The sequence below is a fragment of the Schistocerca americana genome, chromosome 2 (genome assembly GCF_021461395.2).
Source record: "Schistocerca americana isolate TAMUIC-IGC-003095 chromosome 2, iqSchAmer2.1, whole genome shotgun sequence".
NCBI lineage: Eukaryota > Metazoa > Arthropoda > Insecta > Orthoptera > Acrididae > Schistocerca > Schistocerca americana.
In genome coordinates, this window is record NC_060120.1 from 1,086,138,480 (window position 1) to 1,086,163,365 (window position 24,886).

Below are 24,886 nucleotides of genomic sequence, written 5' to 3' on the forward strand. Positions count from 1 at the left end.
TTCGCATGTCTTTAGGCTGTGTGACGTGACCCCAAGCATGTCAGAGTGTGCTTTGTATCAGTCTAATAAGTATACTCCATCCCTAAATAAATTGCTCCAAAATAAATAAAGTACACTCCTTCCTCTCTCCACCAGCCCAGCACTGGTCGAGTCCTTTTCCTACAAATCCCTAGGAGGAGTTGGAGGTCGAGTGACTTAGGTTAGTCCAAGTGTCCTTTCTTTCGAGCCATTTTCTTAGCTTAGTAGAGATACGCAAATTGACATTTCTTTACCACCAAAATTCAAACTTGGCGCCATTTCCTAGGAACAGGTGGCGGTCAGGTGACTTGGGTTAGTGGAGGTAGCCCAAGTGACCTATCTTACCGCGATTTTCTTAGGTTAGTAGAGGTGTCATGCATTACTCTGTTTTAATTTGAACTCCCGCCAGGGGGGGGGGGTGTGTGGCAGAGGGGCGTGGCACTTTCTCGCCATCTTGGATAACGGTACTTTGGGGTAGAATCACCCTTGGGGTTCGGTAACATCACGATCGCCATCTTGGATGATGTCAACAACTGACATCATGGACGCCATCTTGGATGATGTCATCAACTGACGTCAGTTGATGACGTCATGGCCGCCATCTTCAATAATGGTACTTTGGGGTAGAATCCCCCTTGTCCCAATACTGATGACCTCAGCACTTTGGTCTCATAAGACCTTACCACCAATTTCCAAAATTTGCAAATTTCCTTCAGGAGTATCCACGTATATTTCCTTCTGAAGAAAAATACGAAGAAAAGTATTGGCAACTTCTAATTGTTCCAGAACCATTCCTTGTTGGATTGCAATAACTAGCATTACTCTAATAGTTGCAAGTTGAGCCACTGGTGCACGTGTTTCCTCGTAGTCAGATCCATTTGTATGTGAACATCCTTTACCCACAAGTCTAGGGTTGTGATTTGTGATATTTCCATCCTTGTCCTTCAATTTTAATATCCACTTACTGCCGATGGCCTTCCTTGCAGGAGGTAATTTAAGAAAGAACCAAGTGTTGTTTTCTTTTATAGAGTCAATTTCATCCAATATTCCTTATCTTGGCGAGTTACAATCTCCTTGTAGGTTTTCGGTACATCATCGAAAAAAGATTCAGCGTTCAGTGCAAGAACAGCATAATCATCTAGGTATTTGGAAGGGTTCTTCATCCTGGTATAATTTGGAACAGGTTCACTTTCAGAATGAGATTTTCACTCTTCAGAAGAGTGTGCACTGATATGAAACTTCCTGGCAGATTAAAACTGTGCGCCGGACCGAGACTCGAACTCGGGACCTTTGCCTTTTACAGGCAAGTGCTCTACCGACTGAGCTACCCAAGCACTACTCACGCCCCGTCCTCACAGCTTTACTTCTAACAGTACCTCGTCTCCTACCTTCCAAACCTTACAGAAGCTCTCCTGCGACCCTTGCAGAACTAGCACTCCTGAAAGAAAGGGTATTGCGGAGACATGGCTTAGCCACAGCTTGGGGGATGTTTCCAGAATGAGATTTTCACTCTGCAGAGGAGTGTACACTGATATGAATCTTCCTGGCAGACAGCGCGTGAGTCGTGCTTGGGTAGCTCAGTTGGTAGAGCACTTGCCCTTGAAAGGCAAAGGTGCTGAGTTCGAGTCTCGGTCCGGCACACAGTTTTAACCTGCCAGGAAGTTTCAGCTTCCTCTTCGTCACTGGTCAGTTCTGGTAGGGGAATTCTTTCATTTAACATCGTCTTCGGTGAGTTCACCTCCGTTATCGTCTCTGTGTCCCTTCTCTGATGATTCCTGTGCAGACGAGGTACTGGTATATGTACATAGTCAAATCTTCCTTCGCAGAAAACAATGTTCCTTCCTCTGACTGTTTTTCCTTACTCTGGACACCAGAGTCTGTAGTCGTTAGGACAGTAGCCAGTGAGGTAGCAATGCAAAGATTTGCTGTCAGTCTTCCCTGTTTTCAATTCCTTTGGCACCAGTAGATAAGCAATACATCCAAATACTATCAGGTTGCTCAAGTTAGGTTTCTTGTTGTACCACAAATCTGCAGGAACCTTTCCCTTCCAAACCGCAGTAGGACTTCTGTTTAGTAGATATAAAGCAGTACGCACTTCTGATCAGAACGTCTTACTTAATTTACACTGAAGTATCAAACAGCGAGCTTTCTCAATAAGAGTTCTGTTCATTCGCTGCGAGGCACCATTTTGTCGAGGAGTGTATCTGATTGTAAAGTCAGACTGTATTCCTTGTTCTTCAACTCGTTAGACATGTATTCACGACCATTGTCACACCGCAGTCGGCTGATCTTGAAGTTGAAATGAGCTGTAGCCATGGCGTGAAACGTCTTCAGATAGCGAGTTACCTCCGACTTCGATTCCAGTGCCACTGTGAAACCCGTAAAATCGTCGACGAACGTGAGCACATACTTGTTACTGTCGAGCGATTTGGCGAGATGGGCAGACGCAGGTCACTGTGGACCATCTCTAGTGTGACTGTGTGGCAGCTGTGATTGTTTTGATTCGACGCAATCTGAACATCGTTCCGTGTCCAGTTCCATACAGTCACCTTGTGGCTGAAGGCGTTCAAACCCATCGTAACTCAAATGGCCTAATCTGCGGTGCCACAGTTCCACATTAGTTTGAGTCGAAGCAGATGATAAGGCAACATGTTTCAAAAAAGTTAAAATATGTACTTGAGAACTATTCCTATTTGGAATGGAATGATTTCTTTTCCCATTTTAATTAAACCTTGATCTTTTTCAAACGAGATACTAAAACCATTCATTTCCAGTTTTCTAACTGAAAACAAATTATAATTAACATTAGGCACAGATAAAACATATTTGATCGTTACCTGAATTTCCTTTCACTTTGCAGCACTAGTGACTTTCATTTCCCCTTTTACTTTAGCCTCAAGAAAAATGTCTGACTTAGCTACTTTAATTGGTTGTTCTGACTTCTTTAAATTAATGAGAGGCATCTTACTGTTGATCAAGTGTTCCGTTGCTTCAGAGTCCAAGATTCAATTTACGTTGTTCACTAACTGAACTTCACTCGATGCTGCAAAACAAAATCATTTTCCTCTGTGACGTTAGGTATGACCACTGAATTGCTGGTTCCTCAGGTCTTGTTCGGTAACTTATATCTGCAGTTAGCCTTTTTGGGACCAGGCTTTCCACAACCATGACAAATAAAGTTGAATAAGTTCTCTGAAGTTCCTTGCTGATTTCTTGTTTTACTGGCGTCTGACGAATCTCGTTTCTGATACCGTTTGGTCTGAGACGCTGTTGGAGGGGGTGTATCTTCATTATTCTTTTTCCCGACGAGTCCCTTCTGCTTCGACTGTTCATCCAGTAATCTGTTTTTCACGAAGCTCAGTGTCAAGTCTTTCATTGAGAGCGTTTCGATTGCATTGGCCACTACGCTGTATTCTGCAACCATCGTTAAAAGTAGTTGGCGTACGTTGTCGGTTTCTTCGACAGTAGCTCCCGTCGAACGTAATTCTTGAATCAATTTATCAAATTTAAGAAAGTGATTAGCTAGCATATCATTTGTTGCATTTAACAACTGTTTCCTCAACGAAAGTTGACTAGCAACTCGTTTTTCTCAATCGTATTGCACATAGACAAGCATAAATCGAAAGAGGTTACCTTATCTTTCGCATATTCCAAGTGACTGTAGTTGATGCTTTGAATAAGATGACACTTACACTTCCGAACTTGTTAAGCTAATTCCTTCTCGGCACGCTGCGTGTCTGCCTCTCCGTCCACAAATTTCACCTTTGTGAGATAATTCGCTTGCACAAACAGTAAAAGTTCCAGTTCCTCGAGAAGCGTTTCCATCCTGAATTTCCTATTTTTGACATTTTTTTCCATCAAATAAAGAAATACGATATTTTTCCACTTCAGTTGCAATGCCGAGAAAACTTCACGCGAGCGTCCACTCGTGGCTAGATATTTTACTACAAATTCCGTTTTAAAACAAGCTTTTAAATTATAAATTTCTCACCCTTAAATAGCACTCACATGATAATTTTTCAGTTTCTCACCCTCGAACAACACTCTCAGAATGTTAGAGGCTATTATTAGTTGCTTTTTATAAAATTGAAAAATAACTGAAGAAATCTGAGCAGAAATTTAAATTATATTACTTAAATCGCAGATAAAAATCATTGAAATTGCACTTTCAACAGTATATATCAGACATTAAATTGTAAAGGGTAAAAATATCATTCTTGTTACAAAAAATTTTTAATTGTTCCATAAATGGTTACAGACAGTAAACTAAACTAAAGTTACACGTCTTGATAATAAATCACCATGACGGGAGAAAGTTGACTCAAACAAGCAAAAGTTCCTAATAAGATTACTAAGTTAAGGTTTTGAACACAATAGGCCTAAATAAATGCATTACACTGACCTTTAGAAAAATATTTATCGCACATGTTGTAAAGACTGTTGAGCAAGATACTCATGTGCTCAACCCTCATAAGCGAGCTATTGAATAGAGTCTTCTTCGAAAATTTTATTGATTGTACAATATTGTATTCCGTTCAGCATTGAATGTACTTGGAAAAAATGTTGTTATTTCCTAAAACTGGTTTCATGGGCATGTAGTGATTTTACCACTTTGGTCTAAAGCTGTCCTTTCTAGAAACGAATATTTCTCACTCGCTATGCTGACTGTCATTTCAAGAAGTCTGACTTTTTCTGCTCCTTCCTTCATATTATTTTCAAACCATTTATGTCTTGACTTCTCCATATATTTCTTTTAAACAAAAAGCCATAAAAATTATCCGCATTTAGGGTATCTGTTTTCTCCTTTACAACCTGAAATTGCTTTGTCCGATACAACTCGAACGGACCATTGTGGTAGTTCATGTTATTACTTGTGCTAGACATAGTCACAGCCTACAACATACACGATGTCATCAATTGTATCTAAGTATGCAATAAAAATGTAATAATACACTCCTGGAAATGGAAAAAAGAACACATTGACACCGGTGTGTCAGACCCACCATACTTGCTCCGGACACTGCGAGAGGGCTGTACAAGCAATGACCACACGCACGGCACAGCGGACACACCAGGAACCGCGGTGTTGGCCGTCGAATGGCGCTAGCTGCGCAGCATTTGTGCACCGCCGCCGTCAGTGTCAGCCAGTTTGCCGTGGCATACGGAGCTCCATCGCGGTCTTTAACACTGGTAGCATGCCGCGACAGCGTGGACGTGAACCGTATGTGCAGTTGACGGACTTTGAGCGAGGGCGTATAGTGGGCATGCGGGAGGCCGGGTGGACGTACCGCCGAATTGCTCAACACATGGGGCGTGAGGTCTCCACAGTACATCGATGTTGTCGCCAGTGGTTGGCGGAAGGTGCACGTGCCCGTCGACCTGGGACCGGACCGCAGCGACGCACGGATGCACGCCAAGACCGTAGGATCCTACGCAGTGCCGTAGGGGACCGCACCGCCACTTCCCAGCAAATTAGGGACACTGTTGCTCCTGGGGTATCGGCGAGGACCATTCGCAACCGTCTCCATGAAGCTGGGCTACGGTCCCGCACACCGTTAGGCCGTCTTCCGCTCACGCGCCAACATCGTGCAGCCCGCCTCCAGTGGTGTCGCGACAGGCGTGAATGGAGGGACGAATGGAGACGTGTCGTCTTCAGCGATGAGAGTCGCTTCTGCCATGGTGCCAGTGATGGTCGTATGCGTGTTTGGCGCCGTGCAGGTGAGCGCCACAATCAGGACTGCATACGACCGAGGCACACAGGGCCAACACCCGGCATCATGGTGTGGGGAGCGATCTCCTACACTGGCCGTACACCACTGGTGATCGTCGAGGGGACACTGAATAGTGCACGGTACATCCAAACCGTCATCGAACCCATCGTTCTACCATTCCTAGACCGGCAAGGGAACTTGCTGTTCCAACAGGACAATGCACGTCCGCATGTATCCCGTGCCACCCAACGTGCTCTAGAAGGTGTAAGTCAACTACCCTGGCCAGCAAGATCTCCGGATCTGTCCCCTATTGAGCATGTTTGGGACTGGATGAAGCATCGTCTCACGCGGTCTGCACGTCCAGCACGAACGCTGGTCCAGCTGAGGCGCCAGGTGGAAATGGCATGGCAAGCCGTTCCACAGGACTACATCCAGCATCTCTACGATCGTCTCCATGGGAGAATAGCAGCCTGCATTGCTGCGAAAGGTGGATATACACTGTACTAGTGCCGACATTGTGCATGCTCTGTTGCCTGTGTCTATGTACCTGTGGTTCTGTCAGTGTGATCATGTGATGTATCTGACCCCAGGAATGTGTCAATAAAGTTTCCCCTTCCTGGGACAATGAATTCATGGTGTTCTTATTTCAATTTCCAGGAGTGTATTTACTTCCAAACGAAACTCAATACTCCAGACTTTAAGTTCCTGCATCGATAGACTGAGTAGAAGCAAATGACTGGTTGCCATTCGGAAAAGCAATGTTTTAAAGATTGAAATTGGCGTAAACGGTCTTGTTCCTCATCTTCCCTAGCTGAACTGACTGACGCTTTAAGTGTTTCCGCTGGCGCTAGAGTCCGGAAGCAGCTCCTGTCCGCTATAGTCGGCTGCCTGGTACTGCCCGACCAGCCGCCACGTCACTATCATCTGGATGCCACACTCCAGCGGAGACAACAAGTAATTGTAGTGCCTGCTGCGTTGAGCAACATATAAAGCACAAGAAATGATGATAACGTGGCTTGGTGGCGTACGAAGGTTCCATCCTGCGGTAAAAGGGAACGACCGAGACAATTTCAGCAAGAAATTTCTGCATAATAGATCGTGTGCCCCATGGACAGTGTCTAATTTCAAGTTATTTTGATTTACTAAACGATATCACTTTACAAAATTTTGAATAACACAGCCCTCAGTCGCTGTGTTTTTCAAAATTTTGTATTATACAACAGTCGCTGATTGACAGCCATGTTAAAAACCTTAAGATATCACTTTATATTCGCCACATGAGCTGTGGAGCCACAACATCAGTTGTTCGAAGTTCATCTCCCGTTGGAATGTGGTATCAGGACACTTTATCAGTACAGACTACAAGAAAAGCAAGCTGCACTACAAGTCTATAATAACTACATCGATATAGAATGGAATAATATTAAGATCTGCATCATCGAAGCAACCTCAGAAGCACTTGGTAAAAGGAAGAAAACAGATGTTAAAATGCGACTCAGAATTTGGAACACAGAGATTAAAGAAACCATTAAACTAAAGCAGGTAGATTATTTCAAGTTTGTACAGACAAAAACATCAGAGAGATAAGAAAGAAACAAAATAAAAACGAACACTATGAAAAAAAAACAGTGCGCAAAGCATAGCAAAGGCGTGGGAAATAGGGGGACAATGCTAGCTTTAGCACAATTTCTTAATATGGGTTGCGTATTTCGGGGGCAAGTATATATTAAGAGGCAAAAGTATTGTTCTCTTTTGATTGACAGTTCCTAAACCTAATGTCCTATTGAGTGGATTATGACCTCTTGTGAATCGTCTGTTCTTCCAGGAAACCCCTACCTGTCCCCCCTTCTTTTCCCCCTCCTCCACCCCCATCACTATGGGAAATCCCCTTGCTGATACAAGAACACTATTGACATCAATTTGATTGACTAATAAATTAAATCGACCAAAAAATTAACCCATCCCCCTCTGGGAACCCCCTATTCCCTCCCCTCCCCCACCTGGAAACTGGCGGGAAAATGACTGAGTTCGGCTGCTTCGCCGTGAAAGCAGCGCCGCACTCGGGGACGTGGAACCGCGAGCGTCCGTGTCAGCCGCTGTGAGTAGACACCTGCTGCCCCCCGGGAACTGTAGGCGTCCTCCGTCTTCTCAGGTGGTCCGTATGCACGAACCGACCTGTCGAATACCAGTTCACGCGAGACACCTTCCTTCTGAAGCAAAAACCTGACTGGGAATTGATACAGAAATACTGCTGAAGTTAGTAAATAGACAATTTCCGGTCATGTGACCGTGATTAGGGGATATAAGGTGGATGCGGTAGCTATTTCACACACACAAATCGACGATATCACAAAACGAGTCGCAGGCTGATTCGATATACACTTTAAAAAATTATCATTGCATACAAAACGAGAGAGACCTGCAGTTTGCTTTGCGGATCACACGGGAACCAGCGTGGGATATTTCATTCTGCTGTGGACTCTAAACTGCCCCAGGCTTCCTGGGACACCTTCTTGGTTCAGGGGTTATTAAATTTGGTGTGGAATATCATACCTTGAAAATGTCGTGGGAAATATTAATTAAATCTTTAACAGATGCGTTTAAACAGTTTTCAACGCACAGTTAAAAACTACTCGAACTAAAGAGAGATCTACACCGCAGAGTGGTTTGCATACGTAAACAACAATGTTATGTTTTCTGCGAGAAATGTCGTTAAATAATCCAAACCTATTATTATATGACGTCACGATTGGAAGCGGTGATGGATGAAATTATAATCATAGAGTTCCCGACCACTACAGGTATGCTAACTGCATTTTCTTTTTAAAAGTGCTACACGGTCCCTAAGCCCCCTGGTTCTCTCAGGAGGGAGAAAGAGGGAGGAAAGAGTGTACTGCGTGATAGGATAGTACTCCAGCGCCAACACTCGTTACATACAATCTTCTTAAATTCCCACAGAGTATACTTGCAATGCACGTGGTCCATTCATCCGTCCAGATGGTGGTAGACCGGAAGCGCTCTCAGACTTTCTGAACTGGTGTACAAAGGATGGGCCAGCCCCAGCCCAGAATAAACTCGGCCGCTGAGACGCTGTTTCCAGCTCCGACCTGCTTGCTTGCTGCTGTGCTTTCTACACCCATCTCCATATTCACTAGATTGTTGGCAACGACACACATATTTATCGGTGTAACAACAATTAAACATTGCGATTGCTGCCGCAGTCTGACATCGAGCGATTTTCTGGAAATGTCTCCCCTTCATGCCTGTGGTTCTGGAACGAATCTCACGTTGAAATTTAATATCTATAGCGCACATAATTTTCCACATAAAATCTCTCGCATACTCTTATGACTACTGATGTGTTTAATTTGTACCTCTATAATGAATTCTACTCTGCGTTTGCAAATGATGAAAGTCTATGTGAATGCAGCTTGCCGCTAACTTGGTGTAATGTTTTGTCTGTACAGAAGTGTATCTGTCGCCTTTATCGCTCTTTCCCTCTCACACATAAATCGGTACAATAAAGTCAGGGCTTCGTGTTTTCTAGTTAGGCTGATCCGTGAAAAGACAGAGAAACAATTATGCTAATGGAGGATTCTCTCTCTCTCTCTCTCTCTCTCTCTCTCTCTCTCTGTCCTTTATCTGTGTGCAGTTTAAATATATTATTTACGTGAAATCAGCCTAGTAGAATCTCTGGTGGAGCCCCTTCGTCTTAATATTCAGCGGCTGGCTTGCTAGAAAAGATCTTTACATTTGTTATTATTATTAAGCGCTGCATTCAGTTGGGAAAATCGATCGTTTGAACAATTCGTTCAGTTTACGACAGATCTAAAATTTCAGATGTGGACGAAGCCTTTTTGGACGATTTCAAAAAACTCAGAGATTGCAGGCTCTCTTCGTCACAGCTGAAACTTCCCAATTAATTACAGGGCCCATACAACCATCAGTGGTTCAGACAGAGAACTCATTCGTCATTCACTCTAGAATAAAATGGTCACAAACCTTATTTCTGAGGAAAATTGTATATTGAATCCATTTCCGTACATGTTCCGTTTTCTGTTGGTTCCAAGTCTCATGTAATTTTCTTTTACAGGTTTTTCTTTCTCTTTATCTATCACGCTAGCGGCACAAACTTTCCTAGCTCGCTTTAGCGCGAAGAAGAGTAAATAAATCTCCTTTAGCAATCCGACAATCTTCCAACCGATACTTCCGAAGCTGTTCCTCTTTCCCACTATAATAACCATGGAGCATACATTTCTGTACCTCTGTTGTTCCAAAGAATAAACGTACTAGAAAAATACCTTGGCGTCGACGAGCTGTCGGCGCATATATTACTAGAAAATCTGATCAGATACTTTTCAAACGTAAATACATGTGGATGATTTGGTTGACCATTATTAATTATTGCGTGGTAGAGGGTAATTTTCCGTGGGGAGATTACAATGCCCCTCGCAGCGAGCGAAGTTTGTGAGCTCAATTTTGATTCACCGAACACACTTCGCGAGCTATCTATTAGCGTGGATAACCCGGAAGTGATGATTGTCAGTCCTCCGACTGAAAAAGAATATTATATTTGAGACAGACGAAGAAAAGAAATGTTGAAGACAGAAGAAATGAAGAGACCGGTACCGCTGCTGTATTGCTTTTACGTGCATCTAGGTGTTATATTTGCTGTGCACAACCAAGGAAGATGATCTTTCATGAACTGATGTCAGGGTCTACCCATTCGGGAACTTTCTTAAGCAGGGAAACCTTGGAAAAGCTCTTAAGCCTAGACCTCCAGCCTACGGTACATAGAAGATAGGAAAGCCTATAGAAGAAAAAAAAATATAATTTTGAAATAGATCTCTAAAGGAAAGACAGGGATCAATTTGTATCACGATTTGGAGAAGAGTGGTTTGTGCCTCTAGCAAAAAAAACGTTTTACAATAAATAACGCGAATTCTCGTTTTACAATCTTGCTCCTGGTACAATATCTTGCGGTGCTAAGCTCCCCCGGGTCTTGCATGTCCCCGACGTCCACATTTGTAGTCGGTCTTCTACGCGGCCCCCTCTGTAGTTGATCTTCTACGCGGCCCACAATGGGAAGAGTAGAAGGAACAGGGATACTCGAATTCACATGCAACATTCATTCCAAAAGAATTAGCAATGACCAAAAGGAAAACTCTTCCTGTAAGAGAACTGATTAGGTTGCACCGTCCAAGATTCTCCTTTTTGAAAGCAAAATCCTTATGGCTTCATGGATCTTTTTTGTTACGACGTACTTCCAGGAATTCAACCATTAACTAATGATGTTGCCAAAAGCATCATCCGATTTACTCCCTTTTGAATACTCCTTTTGACTTTGCCTCCCCACTTGTGCTTATAAGTCCAAAAGTTCTAACACATTTTCTATCACTGATTGTTCTTCGTAATTTAAAGGATTTATGTAACTTACTATAGATTTTGGATTCAAATCATCGAATAATGGAAAGTGTAGTTAATTTTATACCAAGACATCATCCATATTTCCTTGATAAGTCATATAATTTAGCTATACTCAAAACTTTTTATTCTAAATACATATATTTCTTCGCTTGAGTGCTGAAATGTAAAAGTTATTAGCATTGAGGAATGCGGATTCGCTTCTTTCAATTACTCTCTCATTCATACGGTGTTCATCCATGCTCATATATGGAAATGGATTTTTCACACAAAATTCCCAAACGAACACGAACCATTAAATTACTACTGAATCTATGAATATTACTTTCTTTAATCATTCATTAATAAATTAAAAACTCTTAACTTCTAATTATAACACCTATTCCTTTTAGAGTTCAACATGAATCAGTTTATCCTCGCGTTTGGTGCGAGTCTCTTACAAAGCATATCTGTATCGTCTATATCGATTTTAATTCCTGCGCCGACGTCAACTGTTTTGCGCGGGAAATTATCTTTGCGGCGTTAACCGTCACTCACGATTCACTACCACAACACATCCCTTCACACGTTTACACATGTAAGCGTTCACATGAGATTATATATGAATATTCACTCGGAACCTCTTTTGATTATTCCGCGTCATTTGCGGGAAACATTTCATTCTTCTTGAAGGTCAGTTAGATCCTTAATCATTCTTGATGACATTAGCAATGCTAAAGTTCTATGTTCACCCAAACCACAGGTGAAGCCTATCTCCACTATCTTCTTTACAACACTCGATAATAATAGTTAGTCACTATTTCTATACTCTATGTCACTGATTAACTATTTCAATTTAAAGGTTTCTATCACTACACACACAGTTTATTGTTATGTTTTTTACGAGCGTTCATTTCTGTCACTCGGAACACCATTCCTCCCTATCTTCTAATCTTCATTGTACTTTTTTAAGTCGTTATGAGAAAATAACCCTTTTATTTTGTTCGATCCCGGGTATGCTAACAGATAAGCCCCCGGATTCGGAATTTGTAGGATAATGCATGGTCCAGTATATAGTAACTCCCATTTCTTTATACTTTTCTTTATTGCGGATGATTTGGTATGTCGTTTAACTAGTACCTTCTCTCCGACATGGTATGTCTGTACCCTTTTGATTAATTTGTCATATCGTTGTTTTCTTTGATCAGCCTTTTTCGTCATATTTATGATAGCTTGTCTTATTTTTTCTTCCCAAGGCATCTCAGTTTCCTGAGTTTTGGGGATATGGTCAGTCCAGAAGTTTTCCTCTTTTGCTCCGAACATCAATTCACAAGGTGTATATCCAGTTGAGGAGTGGGGCATGTTATTATATATCTGCTCAAACTCTTCTACATAATTTGCCCACGCAGTTTGCTTATTATGGCAATACGTCCTCATAAATCGATTGAATTCTCTAAAAATCCTCTCAACCAAATTGCCTTGTGGGTGGTAAAATGATGTTAGTATGTGTTTCACACCGACTTGAGACAAAGTCTGCTTCCATCGGAGTCCCGTGAATATTTTAGCATTGTCTGTTATGATCGCCTTAGGTGTACCCACATGTGGAAGATAATCCCTTATCAATCTTAATACAATTACTTTGGCTGTAGCCGCCTTTATCGAGTATAGCTTTACGTATTTCGTACACACATCGAGAAATGCCAACACATATTTAACACCACCTCTTGAAGAAGGTAACGGTCCACACAGATCGCATGAAATTAATTCTTTTGGTTCTTGTACTAATATTGAGTATAATGGGTGCTTAGTCCCTTTTGAATCCGGCTTTGTTTTTTGACATATTATGCATCTCTTTAAGACCTCATGCACTCTGCGCTTTATGTTGGGAAAATAACAGTACCCACTTATTTTGTCTGCACATTTTGTCGCACCGAAATGTCCCCAGGTTAAATGAGTGAACCATACAAGTTTCTCTATTTGTGCCTCAGGTATACAAACACACCAACGGACTTTGTTTGGCCTTCCACAGCGGACAAATAATACGCCATTTACCAGCTTGTAATAGTTTGCCATCTGATCCGAAGGTTGCTGTTGTAACCTTTGAATGACACTTCCCCATTGAGCATCCTTTTTCTGTAACTGGGCCATATGCACACACAAATTGACGTAGTACGTCTTAAATGGATTTTCCTGCAGCAGCAATACAGGGAATTCTGAGGAATTATTTACTTCAATCTCTTTTGTTAAACCCTGCGGTGACCTTGATATAGCGTCAGCAATAATGTTTTGCTGCCCTGAGACATGTACGATCTGAAACTGGTATTGTTGCAGAGCGAGCATCCATCTAGCCAGCCTGGGGTGTAACAGTTTACACGTTTGTAAAAACGTTAATGATTGGTGATCGCAATATACGATAGTCTTCGACCCATATAAATAACAATGAAATTTTTTAAATCCCCAGACGACCGCAAGAGCCTCTAATTCTGTCGTCGTGTACGTTCGTTCACAGTTGGACAAAACACGACTAGCAAACGCAATAGGACAAAAGGTAAGCTGTCCATTTATCTTGCGTACTTGGAAAAGGCACACTCCAAGACCCACATTTGACGAATCTGTTGACAAGTAGAATTCCTCTTGCATGTCCGGATGGTACAAAAGCATTGCATTTACTAATTGCTTCTTTATCTCTTCAAATGCTTCTTGACACTCTAATGTCCAGAGCCAGGGCACATCCTTCTTCAGCAAACTATTTAGAGTTGCTGCATTCATGGCCTGATTCGTTATAAATCTTCTAAAAAATGAGGCAAGACCCATAAACCCTTTTAATTGCCTCCTATTTCTCGGTGTTGGAAACTTACTAATCGCAATTAGCTTCTCCTTGGTCGGTAAAATTCCCTTTGCGTCAACTATATGCCCCAGGTACTTGATTCTGTTTAGTGCAAAATGGGATTTCTGTAGGTTAGCAGTTATTCCCATGGTTTTGAACACGTCCAACACCCGACTCAGTAAGGTAATATGCTCCTCCCAGGTCTTCGATGCAATAAGCATATCATCAACAAATACTGTTATCCTGCTTCTTAGTTCTGGGCCTAGAGCATAATCTAGAGCTGCTATAAAGATTCCAGCACTAATGTTGAGTCCGAAAGGAACTACAGTAAATTGGTAACTTCTTCCGGCATAAATGAAAGCTGTATATTTCCTTGATAACTCATCCAGCTTGACCTGCCAATACGAACTCCGCAAATTGATGCTCGTCAAATATTGGACATCCTGGAACCGTTGTATCAGTTCGTCTATGTTTTCCGGATGTGTTCTCACTGGAATTATGATTTTATTTATTTCCCTGGCGTCGAGTACCAGTCTCACAGTTCCATTTGCTTTTGGCACCACCAACAATGGGGAGCAGTATGGGCTTGTAGAGGGTTCGATCAAACCCCATTTCAACATGCGATCTATTTCTTTTTGAACTTGAGCCTTTAACCTCCAGGGAACAGGATTGAAAGTTCTACAATACGTTTCGTGTGGCTTAACGTAGAGATGGCATATGTATCCCTTAATAACTCCTGGCCTTTCGTCAAACACGTTTTCATACACTAATAATAATTCTTTGAGCTGCTTCTTCTGCTCTTCAATAATGCAGTCGGATTCATTTAACTTCTCATACACTAATTGACCGAAGTCTCCTTTGACTTGGAACTCATTATTTACGTGCTGTTTAGAATTTTGTGCAGTCCTGATTACTTGCACACTGATCCCACTATTGTATTTTCTGGTAAGGCTTTCCTTTTTCAACAAGTCCAACTCAATTTCTTGTTTATTTACATTTAACCAAATTTTTCCTGTTTTAAAATCAATTCTGCATCCGTACTGACGTAGGCTGTCGACTCCTATAATGCAGTCTACCACCAAATTTTTTACAACAAGGTACGTGCTTAATATTGCTACATTTCCGACTTCTACACTAAGTAGTGACTGCACTTTTACATTAGCCGATCTAGCCCCAACGGCGCCTATTATTCTGCAATTTTGAACTGGAAAAATTGGTACTCGTCTTATATTTCTGATCTTGTTGAATAGAGCCTCCGAAATAACATTCGTGGTTGCAGCTGTGTCCAAAACCGCCACTATAGGTACAGTCTCCAAAATGACTTGCACTTCGGCTACTGCCACCTGTTCCTTATCCTCATCTTGGAGTTCTAAGTCCTCGGTCAACTCATCTGCCAGTAATCGTCCATCATTATACGTTAGCATGGGTACACATATCCTGTTGCCCCTCAACCAATTGTTGACCGCTCCTCCGGGGCACGAGTGGGTCCTTACAAGTTTGTTGGATTTTGGTTCGCCTGGTGGTTGACATCGTCCGTCACTTCGGTAATTACCGGTTGATTCGTAGATGTCCGTCCCCACTGATGTTGGTTATTTGAATCTATTCCCCCCGGTTGATTCCACTTTCTATTACTGTTATTGTTCCAGGCTTGCGGTCTGAAATTCCTTTCGTTCCCCCATACGGGATTGTATCTTTTCCCATTCCTGTTGTTCCCTGGATAGCCCCTCGCAAGACTATTGCCGGTATTATTATTGAGATTTTGAGGGGTTTCTCCACTATTTATCGATCTCTGTGCGTTCCCTTGCCTACCATTTGGCGGAGGTTCTATCTCCCTATATTGGAATCTGTTGTTACGGGCTTTCTGGTTGCTCTCTTCTGTAATGTCTATATGATCTAACGTCGTGAGGAACGACTCCAAGTCTTTATCGTTCCCGTAAATTAATTGATTCCGGATGTTAGTTGGTAATCTTGCCTTAAGTATGTTTATTATGTCTGGCAAAGGCATAGGTCTGTCCCAATATCTAGTTTTGTTTATATATTTTTCAAAATACTTCCTAAGGCTTCCTTTTGAAAAAGAGAAAGACTCTGGGTAGAGCACCTCCTGCCTTAGGCGTTCCTGTACCCCTTCTGACCAGAATTTTGCTAAAAACGCTTTCTCAAAATCGTCATATGTCGAGCAAACAGAAGTCATGTCCGAGGCCCAGATCGCCCCCGAACCTTGTATATACCCAGTCACGAAACTGATTTTCTGCCACTCCGACCAATTTCTGGGTAGCACTCCTCTAAAACTTCGGATAAAAACAATCGGATGGACCCCCCTTTTGTCAGTGTTAAAAATCTGGAATTGCCGATGCTTTATCATTTTTTCTTCGGCATGGCAAAGGCTTTCGTAATCTCCGTCAGATAAAACTTCACGCGAACAACTAGCTCGTGGGAATTTAATATTCGAGTTACTCACACAAGTCGGTATCGTGTGCGAATGTGCAGTAACTGGCTCTACAGACGCTGCCAACTTCTGCTGCTGGCCGGTATTCATTTGTTCTGAGCCTTGTTGTGAAACGCGTATCGACTCTTCTATCGTTTGTTTCCAATGCTCGAAATCAGCACCTAACTGCTGTCGCACTTCCTCAAGTCCTTTCGCAAACAAATTCTCTTCCTGTTTGCCGCATAGACTCTGGAATGCTGCTTTAACATTTTGCTCAACGTTTTCACACATTAGCCTTTTGTTTTCTAATGTGATTTCGGATAATTTACCCGTTAATACATTAATTTGGTGGTCTATAACGTCTTGACGTTCGGTCAGATGTTCAACACTTTCCTTTAGGTTCGTCTGCGTACGTGCCAATTCAGGAAGTTGCGCAATTGCACATGACATGGCATCTTGCTTTTGTACTAATTGCGGAACCATTTCCACCTGTTCCCGTACGGTATCTATCTTAATAGCCACATACTCCTTCATTTCTACACGTACGCGTTGAGTAGAATCCTCACATTGAGCTTTAACCAATTCTATTTGTGCAGTTAATTTTCGTTCCGTCTCTTCGGCCTGATCTTTAAGTTCCTTTGTCTTCGCCTCTATCCGCTGCTCTAATTCGGAAAAACTGTCATGTAACTGCTGCTTAATCTCAGCTTTCAGATTTTCCTGCCCCTCAGTAACTGAGGCTAATTTCGCATTCAAATCATTTTGCCCCTCGGTAACTGAGGCTAACTTCGCATTAATGTCGGTTTTCATATTATTCATGCTCTCGGTTATCATCTGCATCCGTCTCATGATAATTACTAATGGATCTAATCCATGTTGCATACTTGCTGTTACATCTCCAGCCGTGTCTACGGGGCGTTCTATTGCACTATCTGTAGCGATCGGTTCTACAACACTTCTTACTACATCACTATTATCCGTGCTCACAGCTGAAGGCTGTTGCGTGTTGCTCTGCTCTGCTTGACTCATCTTAAACATTGCCCTAGTTAAAACTATACAGATGTTCTACAGTCAATACGTATATATCTCCCTTCACACAAGAATACTTCTGTGGCTACTTTCATATAGTACTTACACAGGTAAATGCAACTAGGGCAGGTCAATCAAACTACATCTGGCATGAGCACAATTAGGAAATGTTCAAATCTACGTCTACTTCCTCAATACCAGTAAGCTTTAATAAAAATTATAGATCTGGCCCTTTTACTGCGCCCAGCGTGCTGCTTTCATTTGTAGATCCACTTAATTTGCCTGCGAGTATTTCTTCTCTTTTCCAAGTTAAGTTGTCTCGTCGTAGTTCGCATGAAACCGAGAACAAAATTATTTTAACAACGTCCAAAAACGTGTCCTGTCACGGATTGGCCATTATAATGAATTCTACTCTGCTTTTGTAAATGATGAAAGTCTATGTGAATGCAGCTTGCCGCTAACTTGGTGTAATGTTTTGTCTGTACAGAAGTGTATCTGTCGCCTTTATCGCTCTTTCCCTCTCACACATAAATCGGTACAATAAAGTCAGGGCTTCGTGTTTTCTAGTTAGGCTGATCCGTGAAAAGACAGTGAAAAAATTATGCTAATGGAGGATTCTCTCTCTCTCTCTGTCCTTTATCTGTGTGCAGTTTAAATATATTATTTACGTGAAATCAGCCTAGTAGAATCTCTGGTGGAGCCCCTTCGTCTTAATATTCAGCTGCTGGCTTGCTAGAAAAGATCTTTACATTTGTTATTATTATTAAGCGCTGCATTCAGTTGGGAAAATCGATCGTTTGAACAATTCGTTCAGTTTACGACAGATCTAAAATTTCAGATGTGGACGAAGCCTTTTTGGACGATTTCAAAAAACTCAGAGATTGCAGGCTCTCTTCGTCACAGCTGAAACTTCCCAATTAATTACAGGGCCCATACAACCATCAGTGGTTCAGACAGAGAACTCATTCGTCATTCACTCTAGAATAAAATGGTCACAAACCTTATTTCTGAGGAAAATTGTATATTGAATCCATTTCCGTACATGTTCCGTTTTCTGTTGGTTCCAAGTCTCATGTAATTTTCTTTTACAGGTTTTTCTTTCTCTTTATCTATCACGCTAGCGGCACAAACTTTCCTAGCTCGCTTTAGCGCGAAGAAGAGTAAATAAATCTCCTTTAGCAATCCGACAATCTTCCAACCGATACTTCCGAAGCTGTTCCTCTTTCCCACTATAATAACCATGGAGCATACATTTCTGTACCTCTGTTGTTCCAAAGAATAAACGTACTAGAAAAATACCTTGGCGTCGACGAGCTGTCGGCGCATATATTACTAGAAAATCTGATCAGATACTTTTCAAACGTAAATACATGTGGATGATTTGGTTGACCATTATTAATTATTGCGTGGTAGAGGGTAATTTTCCGTGGGGAGATTACACCTCCCGGATGATACGACACACAGTTATGTTCTTTGCACATGCCGGAACATAAGCTGCAGTAGCTTTACACTGCAACATACACAAATTTCAGACAAGCAGTGCAGTTATCGTTTATATGTGTACAGCACCTGCAAAACTTACAGTATGCCCAAACTCACATTGGCTGGGCGTCTCGATTCTCCTCAGTTCTAGGAAATTATTTGATATTTAAGTCTTGCAGTCAGCGCTTCCAGAAGATGCTGCATCCTACCAAGACTCTCTCAAACAAGTATTGTAAAGCACAGGCGTCTGGAGCTGCGTGATAATCGACAACGCTCTCGCGGGCGGGCCGGCCGCTGTGGCCGAGCGGTTCTAGGCGCTTCAGTCCGGAACCGCACGCTTGCTACGGTCTCAGGTTCGAATCCTGCCTCGGGCATGGATGTGTGTGATGTCCTTAGGTTATTTAGGTTTAAGTAGTTCTAAGTCTATGGAACTGATGACCTTAGATGTTAAGTCCCATAGTGCATAGAGCCATTTGAACCATTTTCTCGCTGGCGAAAGGGTTTGAAAAACATCACTGATGTGGGTTGGTGTGCTGTAACCACCATCGCAGTCGATAGTGCAACAAGGAAGATGTGAAGATCTGCTTAAGGGAGCCAATGAGGGGACGTTCTGTGTATCCATCTTGTTGCAGCTGTATTGCCTATCCTGTTTGTACACTATAGCAGATCGAGTTGAACCCTTGGAGCAGGAGGATATTACCGTTTAACGTCCCGTCGACAACGAGGTCATTAGAGACGGAGCACAAGCTCGGATTAGGGAAGGATGGGATAGGAATTCGGCCGTGCCCTTTCTAAGGAACCATCCCGGCATTTGCCTGAAGCGATTTAGGGAAATCACGGAAAGCCTAAATCAGGATGGCCGGACGCGGGATTGAACCCTTGCATTGCTATATTGTGCACCTGTTAATGAAATAAATCACCACTCCCATTTGGATATATTCCTCAGTGCGTTGAAATCACTATTCACCACGTCAAAACTACCCTCCCGATATGACTACACATACCTAATTTTCTTAGGTAGGTGGTAGTTTGATTACTTCTCACATAGGTGTGGTGATATGTCGGAACGTGAGCCACAGTATCTTTATGTTTAAGCAGCATAATGTATGGCTCTGACAATCATTTATAGGTGTATATAAAAATTTATGATTCCATAACAATAGACCAGCTGTATGTCATTTTCTCACTGCCTAGTAGCAAAAAAGCCTCTCGCCAATCGATCAATAAGGGATGTTATTAGAATTTAAAGAAGCCTTAGCTTCTTTTTTAATTTATCGATTTCACCACTTCCATTAAACATTATCATATTTTTGATATTTGTAAATCTAGCCAGCACACAGTGGTTTCTTATATACACTTCTGTCCAAAATTAAAGCAACAAATTCCGGTTTCCCCGTTCTGTGTCTAATTTATGATCTAATCATACAAACTGTCAACAGATGTCCGCACAATCATTTTATGCACTTTAGGTGGCATTCTGGTCAACAGATAACCACGCCAGTGATCACATCACGGCATTTATCAAATGGGGTAGTGCTTGCTGCGTTCTCCGTTATCCGCAATTGCTGTGTATATATTGTCACAGATGGTGCTGTATGGCACAGAGAATACACCTATCGGACACTCTGCGATGGACGACCACAGGAAGAATGGAAGGACGACAGTCACAAACTGATGTGGCCCGATGCCTTAATGAGGATCTTTGTTTCTCGGATGTGGCGACAGTTGATAGAGACCAAACCTGTATCCCAAAGGCCCAGGGCAGTGCCGGCCATTTGGACATAAGAAAGAGAGGACCGTCATTCGGTTGCAAGGGCACGACGGTACCGCCTTAATACTGCACGGCAACAGGCATCTGAATCTGCAGTATCTACTGGACGTGCTGTATCGAGGAAATTGGTGTGCGGCAGGTTTCGGCAGAGTGGTCTTTATTGTTGGAGACTGCCGTATGTGTACCTCTGATGCGTCTTCACAGAAGGGAACGTCTCGGGTAGAGACATCAGCATGCTACCTGGATGGTCCAACAGCGGTCTGATGTTCTTTCCACAGATGAGTTCCGATTTGGTACAGATAGTGATTCTCGACGGATTTGCTTGTGGGGGGAACTCGATTACGGGATCCAAACACTGGGGAAAGAGCCAATATCGAGGAGGATACCTAATGGCGTGGGCAAGGACTATGTTAACCACACGAACACTTCTTGTACAGGTGGATTGTCAAGGTTTAACTGCTGTCAGGTATGGTGGTGAGGTCTTGGGACCTCGTGCGGTTGTTGAGAGGTGCTGTGGGCTCAGACTTCGTACTGATGGACGACAATGCTCGACCTCGTAGATCACAGGTGAGTGATGTTTTCTTGTAAATGGAAAATATTGGGCCCATCGCATGGCCTGCTCGCTCTTCCGATTTGAATCTCATAGAGCATGCCTGGGATGAATACGGTGATGGGTTGTATCACGTCAGCTTCACCAACCACTCTCCATGACCTACGAGCCGATCTGCAGGAGAAACCGGCGTTATTGCCTCAACATGAAACTGATGACATCGTTCACACCGTGCCCCGCCGTTTCATGCCTGTAGTGCTGCCAGAGGTGGCCACACCCCATACTGAGCACATTAACCAGTTTTCAGAGTGAGTATCTATTGATACGTAATCAGCATGGTTTCAGAAAACATCGTTCTTGTGCAACGCAGCTAGCTCTTTATTCGCACGAAGTAATGGCCGCTATCGACAGGGGATCTCAAGTTGATTCCGTATTTCTAGATTTCCGGAAAGCTTTTGACACCGTTCCTCACAAGCGACTTCTAATCAAGCTGCGGGCCTATGGGGTATCGTCTCAGTTGTGCGACTGGATTCGTGATTTCCTGTCAGGAAGGTCGCAGTTTGTAGTAATAGATGGCAAATCATCGAGTAAAACTGAAGTGATATCAGGTGTTCCCCAGGGAAGCGTCCTGGGACTTCTGCTGTTCCTGATCTATATAAATGACCTGGTGACAATCTGAGCAGTTCTCTTAGGCTGTTCACAGATGATGCTGTAATTTACCGTCTAGTAACGTTATCCGAAGACCAGTATAAGTTGCAAAACGATTTAGAAAAGATTGCTGTATGGTGAGGCAGGTGGCAGTTGATGCTAAATAACGAAAAGTGTGAGGTGACCCACATGAGTTCCAAAAGAACTCTGGTCTGGAGAACAGGCAGGCCACTCCATTCGCCTGGTATCTTCTGTCTCGAGGTACTCCTCCACGATGGCACCTCAGTGGGGCCGTGTGTTATCATCCATCAGGAGGAAGGTGGGACCCACTGCACCCCTGAAAAGGCTGCAAAATGACATCCCGATACACCTGACCTGTTACAGCTCCTCTGTCAAAGACGTGCAGGGGTGTACGTGCACCAATTATAATCCCACTCCACACCATCAAACCATGACACCCACACAGGTCCCTTTCAAGGACATTAAGATGTTGGTATCTGGTTCCTGGTTCGCGCCAGATGAAAATCCTGAGAGAATCACTGTTCAGACTATACCTGGACTCGTCCATGAACATAACCTGGGCCCATTGTTCCAATAACCATGCACTGTCTTCTTTACACCAGGCTTTACGGGCTCCTCTGTGACCAAATGGTTCAGATGGCTCTGAGCACTATGGGACTTAACGTCTGAGGTCATCAGTCCCCAAGAACTTAGAATTACTTAAACCTAACTAACCTAAGGACATAACACACATCCAGGATTCGAACCTGCAACTGTAGTGGTTGCGCAGTTCCAGACTGAAGGGTCTAGAACCGCTCGGCCACTCCGGCCGGCTCCTGTGACCAGGGATCCGTGGAATGTACCATGCAGGTCTCCGAGTGAATAAACCATGTCTGTTCAATCGTCTGTAGACTGTGTGTCTGGAGACAACTGTTCCAGTTGCTGCAGTAAGGTCCCGAGCAAGGCTACCTGCTGTACTCCGTGGTCGTCTGCGAGCACTGATGGTGAGATATCGGTCTTCTTGTGGTGTTGTACACTGTGGACGTCCTGTACCATAGCGCCTGGAAACGTTTCCTGTCTGCTGCAATCGTTGCCATAATCTTGAGATCACACTTTGTGGCATGCGGAGGGCCCATGCTAGGACCTGCTGTGTTTGAAGAGCCTCCAGTTGCCCTGGTATTATACCCCTCATAACGTCATCAATATGTGTTTTTTGAGCCATTTTCAAGACACAGTCACCATTGTCACGTCTGAAAATGTCTGCACACTTACATGACGCTCCATGCTCTGACATGCACCAACACACCTCTGCGTCTGTGGACTGCAGCCAGCGTCACCGTGTGACGACCGCAGCTCAAATGCCCGCACGGTCACACTCCAAGGTGATTTAAACCTGCAAACCACCCACCAGAGCGTTGTTTCACCATGTATCAGCATTATCTTTAATTTAGAACATGAGTGTATTTTGTGGAAAAATAAACGCAACCTCGCAAAATTTTCATTTGCTGCTTAAATTTTGGACACCAGTTCTTGAGGTACAATTTGGCTGTGGTATATCAGTGCAGAGGTACTTTTAACTCACACGCTACAACAGCAACATTGGTTCAGAGTATTTCTTACAATTTATTTGCATAAGCAGTGGATGAGAATGTTTACAATTTTTCCAGATATATAAGTTCAAAAATGTTCAAATGTGTGTGAAATCATGGGACTTAACTGCTAAGGTCATCAGTCCCTAAGCTTACACACTACTTAACCTAAATTATCCTAAGGACACACATACACAGCCATGCCCGAGGGAGGACTCGAACCTCCTCCGGGACCAGCCGCACAGTCCATGACTGAAGTGCCTCTGACCGCCCGGCTAATCCCGCGCAGCGATATATAAGTCTACACTAAAAACTAACATGGAGATACATCATTTTTACTACTACAATTAAAGCCGCGAGGGATTAGCCGAGCGGTCTAAGGCGCTGCAGTCATGGACTGTGCGGCTGGTCCCGGCGGAAGTTCGAGTCCTCCCTCAGGCATGGGTGTGTGTGTTTGTCCTTAGGATAATTTAGGTTAAGTAGTGTGTAAGCTTAGGGACTGATGACCTTAGAAGTTAAGTCCCATAAGATTTCACACACACTACTATAATTAAATTTCAAAGCCCCCAATAGCATAGCTTTTACAATAATTCTGATGGACTGTGTACATTTAAAACTAATCTCACTTGGATGGCTAGTTGCACACGAAAAACTTAAAACTATTCTATTTACAAGACGCAGGTGGTGCATAGATATACATATTTGCTTGGTACACATAAACTGTGTATGAATAAATATATGTACAGATATTATTTGTTTACTCTTTTCCATTATTTAAACTTTTTTTTGATTTTTTCACGTACGTGGTGTGTATATATACAAGGTGCGACAATAAAGTAATGAGACCGATGTGAAAAAAATGTTGCTTACAGTTTTAGTCAAGTTTAGTGTTGTCTGCTTCAAAGTAGTTCCCTTCTGATTGACACACTTTTTTCAGCGCTTCTGCCATTGATGGTAACATTTCTGGAACTCATCTTCTGTAATATCCTCCAAGACCCTCGTCACAGCTTTTTGGAAATCTTGTGTTGTTTGAAAATGGTGTCCCTTGACCGCCGTTTTGACTCTTGGAAATAGAAAAAAGTCGCACAGAGCGATATCTGGTGAATAAGGTGACTGTGGTATTACTGAAACTTGTTCTGAGGTTAAGAATTGCTGTACTGACAGAGCAGTATGAGATGGTGCATTATCGTGATGCAAAATCAAATTATCAGCAATGTTGGCACGGTCATGAAGAACTCTTTTATGAAGTCTTTCAAAAATTTCCTTGTAGTAATATTGGTTAACTGTTTGTCCAGGAGGCACCCACTCTTTATGAACAATTCCCTTGGAATCAATGAAGCACACAAGCATGCATTTCACTTTTGACTTTGACATGCGAGCTTTTTTTGGTCTGGGTGATCCCTTTGAGCACCATTGCGAACTTTGGCGTTTTGTCT

At 42.8% G+C, this 24,886-nt stretch overlaps 1 non-coding gene and 1 pseudogene across 1 annotated transcript; both read left to right on the forward strand.

The window, feature by feature from the left end:
- Positions 1-24,886, forward strand: part of LOC124594685 — a 187,040-nt pseudogene that overhangs the window by 35,784 nt on the left and 126,370 nt on the right.
- On the forward strand, positions 1,584-1,658 carry Trnas-uga. Its single transcript has one exon. It is a non-coding gene; the product is annotated as a tRNA-Ser (tRNA).